At 37.6% G+C, this 16,976-nt stretch overlaps 1 protein-coding gene, 1 long non-coding RNA gene and 1 pseudogene across 4 annotated transcripts in view; 2 read left to right on the forward strand and 1 right to left on the reverse strand.

Annotated features, from left to right (window-relative positions):
• The window catches only part of trap1 (TNF receptor-associated protein 1), a 157,270-nt gene that overhangs the window by 23,788 nt on the left and 116,506 nt on the right, over window positions 1-16,976 (reverse strand). The gene's annotated exons all lie outside the window — the stretch shown is intronic.
• Window positions 1-16,976, forward strand: part of LOC127509241 (butyrophilin subfamily 1 member A1-like) — an 80,391-nt pseudogene that overhangs the window by 6,456 nt on the left and 56,959 nt on the right.
• On the forward strand, window positions 10,845-14,646 carry LOC127509246 (uncharacterized). The gene is made up of 2 exons (XR_007929180.1): window positions 10,845-13,194; window positions 13,613-14,646. It is a non-coding gene; the product is annotated as an uncharacterized LOC127509246 (long non-coding RNA).

Below are 16,976 nucleotides of genomic sequence, written 5' to 3' on the forward strand. Positions count from 1 at the left end.
CCTCTCTTCATTGCTCCGCCTCCAAAACTCACCCTCCAATCCTAACCACCCTACTCTGTTTATCACAGCTGACAGGCAACAAAATGCTTCACGAAAAATAAAGCGCTGATGATGAACGAATGACAAGGAAGCACAAAAAATGAACATAACAGTACACAAGAGTAAATACAAACAAGAGTTCATTGTTAGTCGCCAACAGCACAGCAGCTCCAGACAATCAATGACACTCAAACCCAGCGTTACTCACATGTGAAGCAGAATCAAAGCAGCCTCCGCGTCTGTTTTCAGGCCTTCAGCTCTCTCCAGTGCCGGAAAGCTTTTCTAATATTAATGTGGGTCTTAAAGCACTTGCCCAGTCATAAACCTTAATTCCAGTGATAATCTTTTAAGCTCTTTAGTATTATGTTTCATCTCTCTTTCTGCAGTTTTTTTTTTGTTTTGTTTTGTTTTTTCAAATCTCCCTCTCGCTCGTTCCGTCTCCTCGACCGTCATATGCTGACTGGCTACATGTTGTTGTTGGTGTCGGCCTGACTAACTTCCAAACAGTGTTTTTGAAAAACGACTTACCCAACCTTTAATACAGTGGGATCTGTTTCAAGGTCTGTGACCACTTAAAATAATATAATTAGAATCATTTTTACTAGTGGTCTCAGTCTATAGACACTGTAAAAAAATTTGTTCACTTAACTTTTTTGAGTTATTTTACATTAAGTTGAATTTACTTAGAATATTATCTCCCAGTTTCACAGACAAGGCTTAAGCTATTCCTAGACTAAAATGAATGTTTGAGATGTTTTAACTGAAAGCAACTTGTACTGAAAATATGTCAGTGCCATCATTTTGTCTTAAGATGCTGTGAAGTACTGAGGAAAATATCTTTGTCCCAAACATATTGAAGGAAATGTACACTGTAAAAAAAAAAAAATCTTAATTTTATGGAAAATTATTTTTTACAGTCTTTTTCTTTTATTTTAAATTGTACTCAAAACTATATACAACTGTAAAATTAACAAAGTTGAGTGTTATTTTAAGTATTAGGCCATTTATGACAAATTACAGTAATTCTCATTTTTTATACTGTTTTTCTGTGTGTATTTTGATCTTAACACCTTTAACCTTATTATTTATTATTCTCAGGTTAGGTAAAGTAAGTTGAGTCTGGCCTAAATTATAAGCATTTAAAATTACTTACAATTTGGTCAGAAGACTCCTCTGTGGTACCTTCTTGTTCAAAGTCTTAAAACACTATAAATCAAGCCAAGGTAGGCAGCTTTTGTAATCAATTAAATTTCTTTTAGTTGGTTACTTTTCTTTTTATAATAAACAAAAATGTAAAGGCAAATAAAACTTCATCATTAAGGTATAAAATACAGTAATCACTCTTTTGAGTCAAAGGTGTAGTCAGCTCTGGGCTTCCCATCTTCAGCTTGGGGTTTCTCGTCGTCAGCTCTGGGCTTCTAGGCGTCGGGGTACTGACGTATCAGTATCCGAAGAGGCAATCAACTCATCAGTCTTTTATACTCCTGCTGTTTATTGCAGACGTTGGGTTATCTTCTTGATTGACGTACGTTGTAACTTTCCCAAAGTTTCCAGATCCTTCTCAAGGCCTCGCAGATGCGAGCTGTCTGGCTTTTGTGTCCTTGAACTCCAGTAAACTTAGCCAAGATGGCTGATGTCCTTATAAGGTTCTAGGAGTAGAACCACAGTTCTCTGTGTCCTTGAGCACACACACATAGAACCACACACACTTCTGTGTGCTGCAGTCTAGTTCTGCTCCTCCTTCTCATGGACAGGCACACACACACATATCCAACAATAACTGTACATCTCTGGCCATACAGTATAATACATTTCTTAGAAACAAACAAAAATAAATAATAATAATATTGTAAGCAATGCCTAATATTTAATACATTGGCCAAATGTGTAGCAACAGACATCCAAAATCTACACAAGGAGGCAGGGTAATTGCATTTTCTTGATATAATACAACAATACTGAAAAATTACTGTATTATTTATACAGTATTTTTCCTGTTTTCTTAAATTACATATACAAATGTATGTAAAATTGCAAAATAATGGCGACAATAATTTGTGAAATCCCCACCAGATGATGCAAAGGGACAGTTGGCATCATTGTATATAGTCATACTGTATATAGTGTTTTCTCTTGTCATTATTCTGAATTTTCTACAGCAAACAAACAACTAGAGAATGAGAAGAACAGAATACAACATGGGGAAATTGTGTTTATTAAATCATTTATTCAGTATTAATGTAAAGTCTGTTTTCATCCGCAAAATATTTAATTAAAATATGTGCATTCACATACTTTTGTGTATATCTTAGATCCTGTGATTTGTAGTTATTGTGATTATATTCAAATTTAATGCTTCTGTTGTCTGAATTCTGTTTTCTCTTGTCTGAATTTTCTTCAGAACAAACTCAACTGCGGAATGAGAAGAACAGAATACAAGATGAGAAGAACAGAATACAAGATGAGAAGAACAGAATACAAGATGGTGAATTTGTCTTTATTAAGTTATTAATTCATTATTCATTTAAAGTGTGTTTTCAGCCATAAAATATCTACTTATTATTATTATTATTATTATCTTAATAATATCTACTATATCGTTTAATTTTGTGTATATCTTGGGTTTGGTAAATGGATACCGGTTGTAATGTTTATTTATTCAGTCACAGATCTACACTTATATGATGTTAACACATCCTATGCTGAAAAAAAAAAAAAAAAAAAAAAGTATTTTCACAGAGAAAATGCAGTAAAATTTAACTGATTTCACTTTTTTATAAAACTGCTAAATTTCCTTAAAAATACAGACATTCAGACTACTGAAAAAACAGGCTTATTCCTTTTCTTCCTTAAATAAAGGTAAATGTCATGAAGTTGAACCTGAGATATCCACGAATATACATTAATATAATTGAGTAATTATTATTCAAGACATCTGATGATAACAAGCAGAATCACTGAACTAAAAAAGAAACAACAACTGACTTCAATCACAGCCTTAGATGAAATCAACTGAAGATAAAAACATTAAATCTCTGAAGATCTCAGCAGAGGAGGATTAAACAACTCCACAAACAGCTTTACCAGCTTCACTTATTACTGACCAGATTGACTTTATTTCGTTATTGTATCGATTGATGTTACCATTGTGGTGATCAGAGTTTGCTTTAGTCTTGACCCTTGACTTTAACATTATTTTCTTTAGCTGCTGTTACTGTGTTTTTGAGACACATTTGTTGTTGAAAAAAAAAAAAAAGTCAAGAGAAAATGATGTCTGTGTGACTTGAGCACAAACCGTTTTTAAAATCTTTGATATTTTCTGGTTGTCACAACACTGATGGATCTCATGCTGTAGAATTACTGGGATACCATAATCAAAAATAAAATACCATAATCAAAAATAAGACGTCACCCGTGGGTCTTAAAAAGTCTTAATATGACCTTCTACAATTTAAGGCCTTAAAAATGTTTTAAATTGGAACAAAAGTCTCAAATTCATTATCATGGCATTCAATTATGGCCCTAATTTCCGCGATGCAGAAAACAGGCATGGAATCACAGAATCCATTCATAAAAATTTACTGTATAATGCGGAATGTCACGGAATTTGTCAACTTTTGGATGAATAAATCAAAAGTAGGACTGACAGGGCTCGACATCAGGGGAGAGCGGAGCACAACCTAACGCTTTTTGACTTTCTCAGTTTGTGTAAATGTACTTAGGGTTCAGAAAATGTCTTTTGGTCCACATTAATTTCACACATGTCTGGTACAAATATGTGGCTTTGTTTCATTAATACAGTGTATACTTTTTTCTTTATTTACCCCGAAAGAAGGGAAGGGAAATATGACAACATGCCCCATAGGTGGGGAACATTGTAACATGACCATATGACAGCTAAAAAATTTATCTGACTTAATTAAACAAATATACATGACAAACTAAAATATTTTGTCAATAAAAGACAATAATTATTTTTTTCATATAAAATAATAGCTTTTTTTAGAAATTCAAATTTAAATTATTTTGTAGTTTGACAATGAACACTCTGCAAAACACAGCTATACAGCACTGGTCAAAACAATACAGGCAAACAGATGAAGAAACATATTCAGACATTCAGAAAAACACAGAGCTGAACAGAAACACTCCTCTCCCTCCACTCTCAGCTCTCACAGGAGATAAATAGACGAGACAGTACACATGCTGAACATTTCTTGGAATAATGTTTTCTGGATGTTCAGGTTCTTCCTCTCAGTCTTTATTCACCTTTTTTCCATAGTTTATCAACAGAAATTCATAAAAGTTAATTATGCCAGTTGTATCGTAACTGTAAAGAACAGTATAGCTCTAGTAGCGGGGCACATTGTGTTACAACGAAACCTATCTGCGCAACTGGACTTTAAACCTGGTTAGTGTCTTCTGATAGTTAGTGAAGCATTAAAGAACTACCCAAACTGCTAAACAACAGATTGGAGATTAAAATAATATCAGATTTGTCTAATTTTAAATAAAAACAAAAAAATATAGATGAAAAATTAGCTTAAGTAAGAAATTTACTTTTGCTATTGTTAAATAAATGTTCAGTGATATCTTCCAAAGATTTTTGAATTTGGCGCAATTTTTTTCTCTATATATTGTCGAAATGGCAACTAGTAAATACGCTAAGTTTCTTCATGCTAGCGTGTGTGTAAGTATTTAAAGCATGTGTGTTACAACTAACCCCGCGTTAGTTTGTGCCCCGTGCTCCCCTACCGCCTGTGCGCTTGTCCTGAACAAGTGAGAGAATTTTACTTGTCCGACCAGACAATAGCCTGATTAAAACATCAATAACAAACAATAACTACGGAATCACCAAAACGCGAGAATGATTCATTTAGTGTAAGTGGGGATTAATTGTGGATAATAATATATAATGTATAATGACGGTAACAAGGTTGCGCTGTTGAGGCTCGCGCAGCCTCTCGAGGAGAAACGGTGACTGCAGTAATTCCTTTTGCCTGAATTACTGCAGCAATTATTCCTTACAAGTGTGCTGTGTCGTGTCTTTTCTTCTTAGTAAGCAATAATGACCACTGACGAATTAAAAGAAACGAACTGTTTACTGAAGTTTATGAACTGGATTACACAGATGCAGCGCACACACATTGAATCAGTCACATTTTATTTCTGCGCACTCTCACTTGCTCACTATGCATTATGGGTAGATTTTTCTTAAACTGAACAACCTAATAAATGGCAATTTAAACTTTATCTGTTATTATCAATGACAATTAATTAAACATTCTGTTATTGCTGTTATTACTCTAATTAATTCACAACATGCTGTTGCTAATGGTTAGTTTGAGGTGTTAATGTTAAGTTGATGTTTATATGGTTATATTTGGTTACGGGTTTGTATTTTAATTTGATATTAATCAATATTCTTTATTAGTTCACTCAAATGAAACACATTCACAGTATTATTACAGTAACATACAGTTAAATGTGTTACAATAAGAGAACTGTAACTGTGCTTATATACTTGTGTTTCACTGTTAATTTGTAATTTAAGTGTGTTATTGTAGTTTAAGATCAGCTTGACTTCTTCCTGTTTCAGTCTAAACATGTTACTTCAGTTGATGGTCTTTGACTGTTTTTTCCATTAATGGTAAACGTTTGCAGTTCACCGTTTTTTACACATATTTTTACAGTGTATAAACAACTAAATGATCATAACTTATTATTGGTCAGAGTTATAATTATGATGTAATTTCAATGTTATTTTCTCGTCTTTTTCTGAATTTTCTTTAGAACGTGATCAACTTTTACGAAGTCTGAAGATGATTATAACACAAGGTGAATTTGTTTTATGGCTTTATTAAAATATGAACTACTTTTGAATTATTTTACAAATCAATGAGTGAATACACTGTGCATTCATAAATGTATACATTATATTTTATTATAAGATATATAAACTGTGTAAAGTTTATCAATTAAAATGATTGATCTCATTATTGATCTAAAGATGAATTCTGTTATGAACCCTTTATAACTTCATACTTTCTGTTTTCAGCTCTCACTCATTTAAGAAGATACAGAGGTGAGTAAAAACTGTTCATGTTTTATGACACAATTATTTATCTAAATAATTTTAATTTCCCAAATTCATGATCATGTCAAACATTTATTTGGTTGTTTATTTTTTTGTTTGTTTGTTTATTTGTATTTTTGAGAGTTCATTTCAATGATTCAAACACTAAATGATCAAATGTAGTTTATATGTGCCATAAGAGAAAATATAAACTTGTAAATAAAGAAAAGCAAGACAAAAAAATCAACACAAGTTAATCAAACAATGAACAACAACATAGAAAACAATCTCAGGTGAAGCAGGAAAAACACGATCAGAACAATCAGAACATTTCAGTCGATCAGTAGATGTGAAAGTTATGAACATAATATAATGTGCCGTGAACATCGTGTTTATTATGTTGGCTTGAGAAAGAACAAACTGATATTTAAGTTTATTATTAGTGGTTCTTGAGAAGGAGAAGTGTGCTGTGAGTTTTATATGTTATCAGGTGTACGATGTTCACCCGGCGGATGAAAAGCTCGGCAAAATAAGTATAAGTTGTACCCCTGGGGGGCAAGAGCTGCCCAAAGTTGCCCCATAGACACACTATGGTGAAGGACGGCCCATGAAACAGGAAGTGTGTTTTTCTGTGGTAATAGGAAATTTGTATTGAACATAACTGGATCACAGTAGAGACGAGGAGGTGATCTCATTTCACTCAGCAACCAATCAGTCTCTCAAGATCATTGTGAGGCTATTAAGCCACGCCCTAGCAACCATTTAGAGCACCCTAGCAACAAGTTCCATAGACTTCCATTGAAAGAGATCAAAGGAACATCTTTGAATGTGAATAAACTCAACTGTGCGCGAGATGCACTGATGAACGCAGAAGCTCAGAGGAGAGAGCAAAACAAAACACCGGTCACGAATTAGAAGTCTAAGGGTGCGTTCACACTTGTCATGTTTGGATCGATTAAAACGAACCCTGGTGCGATTGCTCTGTTAGTGCGGTTCATTTGAGCACGTGTGAACGCTGCCATCCGAGCCCTGGTGCGCACCAAACAAGCGGACAGAGACCGCTGAAAAGATGGGTCTCGGTCCGCTTCCAAACGAACTCTGGTGCGGTTCGAATGATATATGAACGCAACACGGACCAAAGACATGTAAACGAACCAGAAACAGGAAGATGAGACCCTAAAAAGCACAGAATCCTCACACATATCGGTTTCTCTCGTCATAGTCTTGAGTTTGACCATCACAGACATCAGATGCGCGTCTCCACGCAGCAGATCGTTTGTGACGGATGGATTCCCGCCGCTGTTTTGACTCCTTTACACATTTTATAAGCTCTTCACGAGTTCCAGCCGGTCAAAATACCATCACATGCAGGCTACGCACACACAACGAGCGCATTCACCTCAGCACACAGCGCTGTTTTGGATGTTCGGTAAATTCCGTCTCAAAATAGGCAATACGTCATAAAATCCAACCAATCAGGTTGTGAATGTATCCCTGTGCCTTTAGGTTCGGTATCTTTTGGTTCGGTGATAAAATTTGCCAATCTGAACGCTAATCGGACCAGGACTAAATGTTTTTCTTTTCTTTTTTGGTCCGGACCAAATGAACCAAACGAACCGAACTACAAGTGTGAACGCACCCTAAAACGATCATTTTTAAACACCCAGGTAAACACCTTGCAGCCATCCAGAACACCCTAGCAACTGCATAGCAACCATGCAGAACACCCTAGCAACCACTCAGAATACACTAGCAACCACCCAGAGTACCCTAGCAACCACACTGAGCACCCTAGCAACTGCATATCAACTGCCTAGTAACACCCAGGTAAACACCTTGCAACCATCCAGATCACCCTAGCAACTGCATAGGAACCACTCAGAATACCTTAGCAACCACTCAGAATAGCACTAGCATAGCAATAACATAGCAACCAGCAAGAATGCCCTAGCAACTGCATAGCAACACCTTAGTAACCATGCTGAGCATTCTAGCAACTGCATAGCAAAACACTTTCAACCACACAGAATACCCTAGCAACTGCATATCAACTGCCTAGCAACCACCCAGAACACCCTAGCAATTGCATAGCAAAACCCAGGTAAACACCTTGCAACCATCCAGAACACCCTAGCAACTGCATAGCAACCATGCAGAACACCCTAGCAACCACTCAGAATACACTAGCAACCGCATAGCAACAACATAGCAACCACCAAGAATGCCCTAGCAACTGCATATCAATTGCCTAGCAACCACCCAGAACACCCTAGCAATTGCATAGCAACCATGCAGAACACCTTAGCAACCACTCAGAATACACTAGCAACCGCATAGCAACAACATAGCAACCAGCAAGAATGCCCTAGCAACTGCATAACAACACCTTAGTAACCACGCTGAGCACCCTAGCAACTGCATAGCAAAACCCTTGCAACCACAAGAATACCCTAGCAACTGCATATCAACTGCCTAGCAACCACTCAGAACATCCTAGCAATTGCATAGCAACACCCAGGCAAACACCTTGCAACCATCCAGAACACCCTAGCAACTACATAGCAACCATGCAGAACACCTTAGCAACCACGCTGAACACCCTAGCAACTGCATATCAATTGCCTAGCAAGCATCCAGAACACCCTAGCAACCGCATAACAACACCCAGGCAAATGCCTAGCAACATGCAGAACATCCTAGCAACTGCATAGCAACCATGCAGAACACCTTAGCAACAATGCTGAACACCCTAGCAACTGCATATCAATTGCCTAGCAAGCATCCAGAACACCCTAGCAACCGCATAGCAACATCCAGGCAAATGCCTAGCAACATGCAGAACACCCTAGCAACTGCATAGCAACCATCCAGAACACCTTAGCAACCATGCTGAACACCCTAGCAACTGCATATCAATTGCCTAGCAAGCATCCAGAACACCCTAGCAACCGCATAGCAACATCCAGGCAAATGCCTAGCAACATGCAGAACATCCTAGCAACTGCATAGCAACCATGCAGAACACCTTAGCAACCATGCTGAACACCCTAGCAACTGCATATCAATTGCCTATTAAGTATCCAGAACACCCTAGCAACCGCATAACAACACCCAGGCAAATGCCTTGCAACCATCCAGAACACCCTAGTAACTGCATAGCAACCATCCAGAACACCCTAGCAACTTCAAGCTTTTTAAAGTTCAAACTTAAAACCTTCAGATTTTTTAATCTAGTTACAATTAATGCAGTATTTTTATTTTTATCTTGTTGTAAAGTTGCCATGATTCCTATAAAAATAATAATCATCTTTATTTTATTATATATTCATCTGTAAAGCAGAATGTTCAATATTTTCTACAGTGAATGTGATTCTGGATGCTGATTCAGCTCATCCTCGACTCGACGTGTCTCACGGTGGGAAACAAGTGAGAGATGGACAGAGATGGAAAGCAGTGGATGGGAAAGACAGGTTTAATAATTATCTTGGTGTTCTTGGGAAGGACGGATTCTCCTCAGGGAGTTTTTACTTTGAGGTTCAGGTGAAGAATCAGACTGAGTGGGATTTAGGAGTGGCCAGAGAATCCAGTAACAGGAAGAATGTGTTCAGTCTGAGTCCTGATGATGGATACTGGACTGTGAGTCTGAGTGATGGGGAGTATCGGGCTCGTGATTCTCCACCTGTCCTTCTTTCTCTGACAGTGAATCCTCAGAGGGTCGGGGTGTTTGTGGATTATGAGAAGCGTCTCGTCTCTTTTTATGAGGTGGAGTCCATGTCTCATATCCACTCTTTCACTGATCAGTCTTTCACTGGGAAACTCTATCCATTTGTTAGTTTGGGGTATTGGAGTAATGAAAACTCCACACCACTGATCATCTGTGATTAATGAGATCAGTGAATGAATTTACATGATCAGGTGAAATAAAAGGAAACACAACAAAAAGTGTAACAGCAATAAATATTAAATATTATTGGTAACACTTTACAATAAGGTTCATTAGTTAATGTATTTGTTACTGTATTTGTTCATCTTTGTTAATGTTTGTTAATAAAAATGCAGCCGTTCATAGTTTGTTCATGTTACTTCACAGTGCTTTAACTAATGTTAACAAATACAACTCTTGATTTTAATAATGTATTAGTAAATGTTGAAATGAACATTAACAAAGATTAATACATGCTGTAGAAGTGCAGTTCATTATTAGTTCATGTTCACTAATGTAGTTAACTAATGTTTACTAATGAACATTATTGTAAAGTGTTACCATATTATTTACACTGTCAGTCAGAAATGTGGACACAAAAGAGTGTCACATGTTCACCATCACTCAGTGTTCAGTCACATGATCACTGATCATCAGTGCCTCTTCATCTCCTCTATAAGATCACACTCCTCACAGTCACATGATCACTGATCATCAGCACCTCTTCATCTCCTCTATAAGATCACACTCCTCACAGTCACATGATCACCGATCATCAGCACCTCTTCATCTCCTCTATAAGATCACACTCCTCACAGTCACATGATCACCGATCATCAGCACCTCTTCATCTCCTCTATAAGATCACACTCCTCAGTCACATGATCACTGATCATCAGCACCTCTTCATCTCCTCTATAAGATCACACTCCTCAGTCACATGATCACTGATCATCAGCACCTCTTCATCTCCTCTATAAGATCACACTCCTCAGTCACATGATCACCGATCATCAGCGCCTCTTCATCTCCTCTATAAGATCACACTCCTCACAGTCACTCTTCCTCTGGCTTGACTGTGAATTCAGACTGTTACCTGTGATGAAACTCACCTGAATGATTGTCACCTGTGATTACCTGTGATACTCAGTGATGTTCCTGTGACACTCCAGAGATCTTCCTTTGATTTTTCCAATTTTCTTGCGTTCTCCAACTTGCTTGAGTCTGGATTGTCCTGACAGGGTCATTTTATGTTTCCTGTGATCTTAAAAACATTTTAATTTAAAGACTTCTGCTTAAATGACTGAAATGACTTTTGTAAACAAATATAAATTATGTTTAAATATTCATGTGAATTTCTTAACAAGATAAAGGTTTTACTTGATCATGAATAATGTTCAGATCTGGAGCAGATGATGAATGAAGATCATCATGAAGTGATCGTACAGTAACTGTTCCTCCTTCAACAAACTCAAATATAAGACATTTCATTTGTGTAACATGTTTTGCTCACTGCATCATTCCCACAATGCCATTTGTGTTATTTCATAGTTTTCATGACTTTACTAATATGTGGATATAAAGAATCAGTTTGTGTCCAAACTTTGATGAGATTCTGGAAACAGATGAATATGAGTTTAAGTTTATTCATGTAGTCATATATTCATAAGTGCTCATTTACATATATTCTTTATTTTCATTTTTTATTATTAATTTTATATTATTTGATTTTGTCTTAAGGAAATAGTTCACCGAAAAGAGAATTTCTTTCCAACCCTGTTTGTATTTTAAATGTTGAGATGTTTTCAGTCTTTGTGTTTCTCACAGTTGATTTTTACTGTCAAACTCTCATCAGGACTAAATGAGTATCTTTGTGTTCTGAGACGATTATATACAAGGAAACATTTACAGCCCTGAGGAATGCTGGATAACAGGTTTGAATGAAAGATTTAGCCTGTTCCAGTGAGATCTGAGTGCTTTAATGAACAACAATTAAAATCTACTGACATCCTTCAAATGTATTATAAATAATCACATCACATCCTCCACAGAAGAACCAGTCAAAGCCTGAAGACACTCGTCCACAAAGACAATGATAAAACTTTACTTGTGAATAAATATGAAGATCTATAGCTCTGACTGATTTTTTTTTTTCGCCTGCGTCCGAAATCGAATACTTCTCTACTATATAGTACGTGAAAAACAGTATGCGAACAGAGTAGTATGTTCGAATTCACAGTATTCGAAAAACAGTAAGCGAAAAGTACCCAGGTGACTTACTACTTCTAGCTAGATTCTGAAGTGTGCATACAATGAACACTTTACTATCCCATGAGGAGATATTTGTGAATGGAGTTGAAGGGACTTAACTGATGCTCATGTGACAGTAACAACATGGTGGATGTAGTATGTCCGAATTCATTCATACTACACGCATTCGTACTATATAGAATGTACTTTTTTAATGTGACATTTAAATATGGGAACATGTATGTGCAATATATGTACACAATAAAGTATAAAACTATGAATATTACATGTAATGATATTGTATGTATCAATGTATCAGTATGTATCAGTTTATGATAGTGAATGTATCAATATCCATGCATGGTCAGTACATATATTGCAGTATATTGAAAAATAGGTACTCTATACTAAAAAAATTAAAAGTGTATTGAGCTGCGAAAGAGACGCTGTTCTCCAGGTGGCTTTCTGTGTGAGATCTGAGACGGAGCGAAACTCGAACAAGTATAGGCTACTTTGGGCTTCGACTGTGTGTTTAAACAGACAAGTACACACAAAAATATGTCAAAATATGAGTTTTCACTTAAACGCTGTCAGTTAGCCTTAAGTGAACATAAACAGTTAGGAAAGTAATCGAATGATTGTCAGTATATTAGATCTGTGCATTCGATCCTAAAGTGACATTGGTCCCTCGCCCCAGTATGGCGACCTGCCGCTGGTGCTCCAGCCTCTTGTCACCCAAAGCCAGGCGTGGGCAGCCATTTCTGGTGTGTCAAAATTGGGTTTTGGAAATTATCAGACGAGTCTACTTGCTCCTGTTCACTCCGTTTGAGTTCAGAAACTACAGAGACACACAGAAACACAGACGGATTCAGCCTGAAACACACCGTCATTGTATATCACAGTGACAAGATTCACTGCAGAGTCAAACTGAGACATCACATGCTGGAGACACTGATTATCAGCTAAAAATGTTTGACTGGACACAATGTGCTCAGTGTAAGTCTCTGTTTTGTTTTACAGGCAACATGTTTAATCTTTGGAGGACAGCGGCCATCCTGGTTTCAGTTGTAGTTGTGCTCAGTGGTTTTGCAGGAATACTGATAGCTGTTCGTTCATAAATACAGAGGTATTTGAGTTGGGTCACGTGTTACAAAGTCAAAGTTATTAATTCATTATAAAGTCTCTTTTCATCCACAAAATAGTTCATCAGTATAGTAAATATGTATTTGTGAGGGAAAGTGTATATCTTAGATCATTATTTGATGACCGGGGCTGTGTTTCTCAAAAGCATCATCAGCCTCAGTAGATCATAGAAGATTTCAGAATTAATCAATTAAGTCTTTGATCTGCAATTAATTTACACTGTTTTATATGGAAACCCATTTCTGCTATGGAATAAGAAAAAAAATATTGTTTAAAAAAAATAAGTTTATATCTCTCGGAAATAATTGTGGAAAAAAAATCTTAATCGTGAGATAAAAAGTCACAATTACCTTTCATATTTTTTCTTCTTTTTTTTTTTTTTTAATCTCGGCGGAAACCAGCTTCCTGTCACAGTTCCCTTGTCTCCCGGACTCCATTTCCCATGATCCTCCTGTCTCCACACCTGCACTCACTTCCCTCGTCATCTCCCCTTCAGCACTCATCATCTGCACCTGGATTTCCTCATCAGCACTCCCTATATAATGGACTTACTCCCTTCACTCCCTGTCCGTTCTTAATGTTGTTCTACGTGTGTTTGGTTGTGTCTCCTCTTTGGTTATTAATAAATACTTGTTAATTGCGGATCTCTGTGAACGCCTCATCTCTACAACCCAGCACTGTAACAGAAGAACGGACCGAACCGCTGGAGATCCACTAACAAAGATGGGCCTATTCGTTGTCTCCGAGGCTCCAGCTTCTCCCATGCCTCCCACACCTATGCCGACGAATTGGTCAGACGCTTGTTTAAACACCCTTTTTCTGGACGGACTGGACGAGAGCACAATCCGTTTTGATGAACCTGACGATTATGTTTCCTTATACGATACTATTAATCTGATTTTGTATTTAAATGGTTCTGAGTTCGTTGTCGAAGAGGTTCCGGATATTCCGTGCTTTTCTCGTCCAGTTCCTCCAGAAACACGGGTGGCCTGGCCAGTTCGTCAGTCTCCAGCTTCCTCCACATTCCTCCAGCCGCCGTCGCCGAGCCAGCCGCTCTGGTCCCTGGCCCCGGACCCGCCGTGGCCTCCCACGGCTTCAGACCCGCCCAGGTGCCCACCCCCCCTCCCCGCTGTCCACCCCCCCTCCCCGCTGTTTCCATCTGAGGCGTGAGGACACGCCTTCCGGGGAGGGGGAGGTAATGTCACAGTTCCCTTGTCTCCCGGACTCCATTTCCCATGATCCTCCTGTCTCCACACCTGCACTCACTTCCCTCGTCATCTCCCCTTCAGCACTCATCATCTGCACCTGGATTTCCTCATCAGCACTCCCTATATAATGGACTTACTCCCTTCACTCCCTGTCCGTTCTTAATGTTGTTCTACGTGTGTTTGGTTGTGTCTCCTCTTTGGTTATTAATAAATACTTGTTAATTGTGGATCTCTGTGAACGCCTCATCTCTACAACCCAGCACTGTAACCAGGGGTGGATTAAGGTGGTCAGGGGCCCCTAGGCTGCTCTTTGTGTGAGGCCCCCCCACCTTAATCATTATGCTTTCTTGAAAAAATGTATTTAATGCCATACATGGTCCACACGCAAATATTAAGGTTAACTGGCACACGCTCATCGAGACAGCCAATACTGGCTTCTATTTTTCTTCTATGTCCCTTCAACTGGTGCACCACCACAGTAAGACAATTACCACCACATTGCATAGGTAAAATGTGAAATTGAAAATCATAAATCATATAAACCAATATAAAACATAGCATAGGCGGAGGGTGAACCAACTCTAGGGTAAGGCTAGATGCGATTCCTCCATGAAAACATAGAGTCTATGTCATGAAATAGTTAAGTGTCGCCTATCAGCAACCTATACACATCCCAATATAAATGCAAAAAAAATGTGATCTTCAAATTCTGAATGAATTAGGCCTATTATGGAAGCCCGTTTCCACCATTAAATAAAAAATTAAAAACTGTAATTGCGACTTTTTATCTCAACATTGTGACTATTTATCTTGCAATTCTGACTTTTTTTTTTCTCACAATTGCGAGTTATAAAGTCACAATTCTGAGATATAAACTCACAATTGCAAGAAAAAAAGTCGGAATTGTTACTATATTGCGAGTTTATATCTGGCAATTCTGACTTTATAACTCGCAATAACGAGAAAAAAAGTCAGAATTCTGAGATTAAGTCGCAATTACTGTTTTTTTTTTTTTTGTTTTTTTTATTAAGTGGCGAAAACGAGCTTCCATACTATAACGCCTAGAAAGAGCATAAAAGCGCTCCCTTTATAACCACTAAAGCTGTCACTCATCTTAATTCATTGCGATCTCACAAAGTTTTACTGATTAAGCTGACTGAACAATGAATATCTTATTTGGCCTACATAATAACTATATTTTTTTTGTTAAAAGGTAAATTATAACGAGAGGATTTGAGTGTGCAGATCTCAGCACTGGACAAAAAATGCGTTCAAGAAATCATCAAGTAAGTTTGTGATTGGCTACATTGCTCAAAAATACGTTGTAAATAGAAAACCTGTTTATTAGTTTCGACGCTCTCAAGAGCACAATCACCAGATCTGTTTATGATGAGACTGAGAGCATTAGCGAGAGTGCAGAATTCAGTTAGAATTCCGAGTTCAGCTCGCGCACTGAACAAAACTCCGGCGTTTCAGCGATGACTAATCTGAACACCTCTGATTGGCCATTGCAGTTGTAAGCTCAACAGAATCGTGTGTGATTGGTTATAGGGCGCAAGATCTATATTAAATGCCGCAACCAACACTTTTCATTTAATTTTTATTTTCACATTATTACTAGATTTAGTTTAAATGTGCAGACGCATTTTTGGCCAAAGCCCCCGTTAATTTTTGACCCATTGCCAGGGAAAGGCTATAAGCCTTCCCCAGCTCCGCCTATGATACATAGCCTAATCAGCATAAAACTTGCCACAGCGCACCAGTAAACGTATTTATTATGAGTGTGTAGTGAAAAAACAGCAAGCAGACTTTCTAAACATTTTAATAATTTATTGTTTCAAGCTTTCTACAGATATATTTCTCGTGTCTGTGAGGGAAGTACGGTTCGTTACGTGCTCAAGTTCACAGAGATGACAGAACGCGCATCCTGGTTGATTTCATTTCACAAAAGCACACCGTTTTCTGTTATTGTTTACAGAAATAAAGGTAGACCCGTTACAGTTTGTATTACTCTTATCTGTATGACCAAAATGACGGAGTATTTTAAGTTATCGCACCTGCGCCTCCATGTCATGCAGCGAGCGCGCTCTCCACACAAACGGATATGCACCAAATAATAGTGCACATTTATCTAGGACCACCAGGTTAACATTAGCGGACTTGTAAAGTTGCTACTACTTACATGTTTCAAGTGATAAGCCGTATTTGAGGTCGATGAATGATAGGCGAATGTTTGTATTTCCTGCGTTAACGATCTCTCCCTCACGAACTGCCTGACTTCGCCACGTCTTGATGTATCCAATGCCTTGAAGTATTATGTCAATTTAGGTATTTTTTTCAGTATATCTTGTTCACGTTGTTGTTTTAACCTTTGTATTTTCCGATTTTTTGTGCTCCACTATCGTAATTTCTTTCGGACATTTTGCCGCTATGCTGCCTAGCAATAGCAGTGACGTAATGAAAATGATTGACATGATTTGATCAGCAGCTGATTGGACAGATGTGACCCAAATGTCACATCTATCCAATCACCTGATTTTTTAATGTTTCTTATGGG

This window comes from Ctenopharyngodon idella, chromosome 3 (genome assembly GCF_019924925.1).
Source record: "Ctenopharyngodon idella isolate HZGC_01 chromosome 3, HZGC01, whole genome shotgun sequence".
Taxonomy (NCBI): domain Eukaryota; kingdom Metazoa; phylum Chordata; class Actinopteri; order Cypriniformes; family Xenocyprididae; genus Ctenopharyngodon; species Ctenopharyngodon idella.